Source organism: Dermacentor silvarum, chromosome 2, assembly GCF_013339745.2.
Source record: "Dermacentor silvarum isolate Dsil-2018 chromosome 2, BIME_Dsil_1.4, whole genome shotgun sequence".
Classification (NCBI taxonomy): Eukaryota; Metazoa; Arthropoda; class Arachnida; order Ixodida; family Ixodidae; genus Dermacentor; species Dermacentor silvarum.
In genome coordinates this window covers 144,092,806-144,098,805 of record NC_051155.1, presented here as the reverse complement: position 1 = coordinate 144,098,805, position 6,000 = coordinate 144,092,806, and positions in this window count along the sequence as shown.

The window sequence follows — 6,000 nt, the reverse complement described above, 5'->3', positions numbered from 1 at the left end:
CTTTATTCACCGTCTGCGGCTTAGGACAGCATTCACGCATCCTTTCTATACATGATTCAACGCGTTGCCCTCCGTGCCATTGTGGCCAGGATGATGAAGACTTACAACACCTTCTTCTCGAGTTCCCGCGACATTACACCGCGAGGCGAAAACTACAGGCCGGTTCATTATTGCTGGACCGCAGACTATGCGCTCTGAAAAAAAAAAAGAACTTGGACTATGGCTAACAATAGAGCTACAGAAAAAAAAAACACTTGTGCTTGTTAAAAACTTCCTGAAAAAACAACAACAAATATATAAGGTTATTGCTAATTGCATCGTGGTTTACCCCACTACTACATTTGCTTGGAATACCAGGGGTTGTACAGTAGATTGTATGCGTGTAGCGCACGTATGGCGTTGTTATATAATTTCATGTCTTGCTGTGTAGATATGAAGCGACATTATGTGCGTGTTTTCAGACTTCTTTTTTTTTGTCCACTTTCATTCGTTCGCCGAACGCTGTACGTCTTTTAGTGTCCTTTGTACTTTATTCGGCGGGTATAACTTAGCATTTTTTTTTCGCTTGAGTTTCCACGCGGCATAACGCCCTAATGGAGTTAAAGAAAGGCATGCAGGCCCGCTTCATAAAAATACTGCAACCGTGAACTACAAAATGAATGTTAGCCCTATTTGACTGTACCCAGTGCATAACGCTTTTATGCTCTTGTTTTGCTTTCTCTGCGAAAAGAAGTAGCTGGCGCCGATAATGGTGCCAACATCTCCTATGAGTTCATATTATTATTAAACAAAGCGAAAAGAGAAAACAAACACGACAGAGCGCTGTGTGCTGCGTGTTTGTTCTTGTACCGTAACTTATATTGCTCTAACGTTGGTCCTAAAAGGCACCAATTTGCCCAGTTGACTTCACCATCAATTTTATATAAGTGGCAACTTTCCTCCCCGTTCTTATTATGCAGAGTGTTTCTTTCACTCTAAACAATTGTGAAAGCTTTTATTTAATTTTGTTTCTTCTTCCTATATCTTTCTCTCGTTAAGTGCTTTTGTTGTTTTCAGTCAAGGTTTTCGAAAGATAGCGAGCTCTCCAATAACGAAACTTACTCCACTATCGCAGTTAATATACTCTTGTTCGTGAACGTAAAAAAAACGAAAAAAAAAACGATTCGACATGCTTTATGCACTGGCTGCTACGCAGAGCGGCGAAATTGTGGTGCCGGCTGCTTTATTACTCGGTTACCCTTTCCGACTCATCAATTTTCGCCCACTGTCTTCACTGCAGCAGACGTGCGTCGCACAAAACTGGTCCATGTTAGGACAGCCTACCCACGATAGTTAACCATCACCCGCTAACGACCATGAAAGCGCGTAATGACATGTCGCAACGGGCTGAAACCTCCACAATAGAAAAGAAAACGTGGCTCGCGCTTCCTAGGAACTGCAAATGCGTGTATGGTAGCGTTCTCGTGGCGCCTTGCGGCGCGATACAGGCCAAAGCGCGCGTATTCTGCGTGGAAAAAAATGTCACTACGCACGTTGTTCCTGTCGTTTTCAGCGCGCAACGCACTTTCTTGCAGGAAGTATGTTGGTGCCGCGTAAACGGTGTCGCGCCAAACGGGCCATGAGCAGCATCTTTTAGCATGCTGTAGAAACGTTCCGACAGTCGCTGATGTGTTACCGCGATGACGTGTCCTCGCGTGACGTGAGTATCATTCATGCTTTGGAAGGGCGGTTGCGAAGCAGGAATTCCAAGAAGCACAAGCTGCAAGAACAATTATCACGGCTCAAGACCATCCGATCACGACTTACATGACGATCGACACGCTTAGGGCTCATGTTCGCCACGTTTCACGGATGCAATCAAGCGCTCTTGCCCGCCGGCCAGAACGATGACCACAGGCGTCAATCTGCAAAGTGGTCAGCATTAATCGTGCCTCCCTACCATCTGGCTTCACATCTTCGACACGTTCACCGTCAGCGTTGTGGTGTTTAAAACAACCTGAAGTGGACCTTTCCGTTCCAAGAATAAGAAAAAGGATTAACCTGCCTACCTTGGCCTTGAAGCAAGCAGCTCTAGATTACTTGCACACTTTCTACTTTGACCAAGTCTACATATATACGGATGGCTCTTCCACTCAGACCAGCTCCACCGGTGCAGTGGTTATACCGTCACGACCAACGAGCATCATCATCGACCGGTTCGGAGGTTGTTGCCCTCCGATGGGCCGTTGATTATATTAACAACCAACCGGCTAATTGGTGGGCAATATTCTGTGACTCAAAGGCGGCCCTACAATGTCTTTTGTCAGCTCTTCTACGCAGGTCCTGTGAACAACTCGCGTCGGAGATACGGGAAATGCACCATCATATGAACGCAAAAGGACACGACGTCGTTTTTCAGTGGCTGCCGGGTCATTGCAGTATCTCCGGCAACGACCTCGCCGACGAAGCTGCTAGGAAAGCACACGAAAGAGCAAACCTTGTTTCTGCGCCTTTATAGAGGACTGACGCAGCCCAACACCTAAGCAAGCTAGGGCACAGTATGACATTGGAGAAGTGACAAACACCTCAATCCACCCAGCATCGGTTGAATTTTCTCGACCCATCTATGCAACTGCGGCTGTTACCTGGACTTCCGCGAAGTGAGGAAATAATGCTGTGCCGATTACGCTTGGGTGTTGCATTCAGCAATTCATACACGTGTGTGATTGGAATGGCTGATAACGCCGAGTTTCGAGGGGACCATAGAACATCTACTGTGCTACTTCCCATCATTTGAAAGCGAAAGAAATGACCTGTGCACAGCTCTCAATCAGCTTGATAAAAAAACATTAACCTTGAACAAGATCATGGGACCATGGCCTCGAATATCGCAGCTACAAAAGGCCACAAAAGCACTGCTGCGATTTTCGAAAACCACCGGATTGAGCGACTGTCTGTGATCCGGACTGAGGGATCATCATGATAGGGCAGAGATCTCTTGCTACGTCGACGATATCCACAGCGGACTTTCTATTCTTCTCTTAATCTTTCTCTCCCCTTTTCCCTTCCCCCAGTGTAGGGTAGCCAACCGGGCTCAGTTCTGGTTAACTTCCCTGCGTCTCATTAATCATTTTTTTCTCTGTCTCTCCTAAGTAGCACAAAAGGCGCGGTGAACAGGGCGTGATATACTACGAGGCTACACTGTCGACGACATCAAATTGAATACGCAAATCAGCAGCTCAAGGATGACGTGGAACTACATTCGCACCTCGTTTACTATTTTTAATCTTGCTTCTTGTTTGATTTACCAAGCTTGTGACGCTTGTACTAGATTTCTTCTTTAACTCATTGCAACATGAGAAAAACTAGCTGTAATCATTGTAAGGTGATTACTTTTTCTCTCCTTAACACAAACTCGACTTACAAATGCTTAGTGGTCTTGCAAGACGTCAAGATTAGTGTTTACATCATATACGATTAAACTTCACCTACATGACCTATGCTTCTTAAGCAGACACTAACTGATGTGCTCGCCACAATGCTATAAGCGCACTGTTCACGATATGACTCGAATGATGTTTTATGCGTCTTTATATATGCTCTATGCGGCCATAGGGGCTACTCTAAGATCTAAATTAAATTTACGTAGAAGCTCCTTCGACCTGCAACGTGCAATTGGACCTTGGACCCTGGCCTATAGGGCTTTGCACGCAATCAATGCCCTCTCAGACATCCTCAAAGATACTGGTCTCGAACAGACACTCTAGTTACTGTGCCTGCTTGTGTACGTTGTGGGCGTTTGTGTATACGCGTAATACGTTTCATCTGTCATTCTCGCTATCTGAAGTAGCAACTAGGTGAATGGTCAGGACAGTGCTTCCAGCATCTGTTAAACAATGTTTCTGAGCAGGTTTTTCAACAGATGAACAGGACAGGGCACTGTCAACACGGTGGAGGAGCTCATCGAAGCCCAACTGTCTAATCAGAGAATCCGGCTCAGTCACACGGAACACGGACGAGCCGTCCTACGCAAGATAGGATGGCAGATCGAGCCAGTACCCATCAAGGCGGCCCTTCCGGAAGACCGGAAGACGACCATTCAGACCAAACCTCTTCCTCGCAACATGACGCCGGGCAAGGACGACGAGAGGCGCACCACGCGGGCCAAAGCCATGGCTCGGAAGCTGGAAGAGAACCCCAAAGTCCTCTACGCGGACGCCTCGCTCCGAAAACACAGTGACCGAGCAGCAGTTGTGGTTACGTCAAAAGACAGGCTGATCGTCGGCGCGTCCCTGAAGACAACAGACCCCGCAGTTGCCGAAGAAGCGGCCGTGGCCCTCGCACTCGCACAGCCGAGCGTGGACACCGTGGTCACCGACTCAAAGACAGCCTACGGAAGCTTCCGCAGGGGGGTAATCTCCTCCGCGGCCCGAGCCATTCTATCCAAGTGCAAGCCTCCGGGAAGAGCCATAGAGCTCGTGTGGGTCCCGGCTCACTCGCAGGTAGCAGGCCACATCATCGCCGACTACATGCCTGAGAAATGTCAATCGGGGCAGAGCACGAGCCGGAAGAACCAACGCATCCGGTTATCAGCTTTCGGGACATTACCCGGATGTACCGAGAGGAAAGGTGCAAACTGCCAGAACCGCACCCCAAACTCAACAGGCAACAACAGACCATCCTGCGTCGAGTGCAGGCGGTATCGCTTGCGCATCCCGTACTGATGAACCGCATGTACCCCGCGGAACATGATACGCTCTGTCCTTTTTGAAAAAGGGAAAAGGGCACCCTGCCTCACATCTTGGCCGAGTGCACAGAACTCAAGACCCCCTCTCGTCCCCTTCCCGCCAACACCCCCAATCCCCAACCCCTTGAGCGATGGGAGACCTCGTTATCCAGCCCCGCCCTACCGATTCAGCTCGCACTGACGGACAGGGGCCAGGAGCGGCTGGGAACATATGGGTCCCGTAACTAGGGAACTACCCCGTCTGGTGCCTGTGGGCACCATCAATATATTTTGGGCCCAACAAAAGTTTATTCATCATCATCATCATCATCATCTCGTCTGTTTTTTTACTCGTCCCGTGGTCTGCGCTGTTTCACCATAACATATATTATTCACAGGAATCTAGTCAACTAGAAGGTAAAAAAGCATTTTTATAGCCTTGCCCGTAATTACTCTTAGGTTACGCCAATTCTTGAATTTTTATGCTTTCTATAATGACCACTTTTGGGATTTTCATACGCAGAAATTTCGAACATTGTCCCGGCGGCCATCTCTCACACTTCACCGCGTTGCATCAGCCTAACTCATGTGCAACATATTTAAACGTAATAATGACGCGAAATAAGTTGGCACGTGGTGACACTGGCCCCTTGAGACGAGAACGACGAAGTTCGTGGTTGCGCGCGCGCTCTCCGAGGTCTAGCTATTGCTAAAGACTGACGTGTTTTGTGCCTATCTGTTGCTAGTCAATTATTCTAGCTGTACTAGCTGGGTGACAATGTTTCAAAAGGCTGCCCGAACTGCAACAACTTCCAGTTAGCAATGTCGGGATGTCATGCCCTTCTAATAACATGCATATTTACGGTACTTATTCGTAACATTTATGATACGTTACAGCAGTATTGTAATCCTCTCCAGAATTCTGCTATAACGCAGCAGCGACGTCACGAGTAAATGTCGTAAATACGTGTGTCAAATTAAGGGCGCACCCTCTCGACGTTGCTAATTGAAAGTTGAAATGAAGGCTGCCTCCTGAAATATCATTTTTTGAAATACTGCCCATTGACTTACGCTGGTGCACTGTGGTGAAGTTCAGCAGATAGCCGAAGGGGGCAATGTCCAAAATTCCCGGACATGTCTTTTTTCCTTGTCACCATTTCTTACGGCATTGATAGTCTATGTATCAAACTCTGGGCTGATGACTGTGCCACTTATCAGAAAGTAACTAATCGGGCCTTTTCTCAGAAGACTCATTAGGAATAATTAAGCAGCAGACCTTCATAATGTAAGCTTAT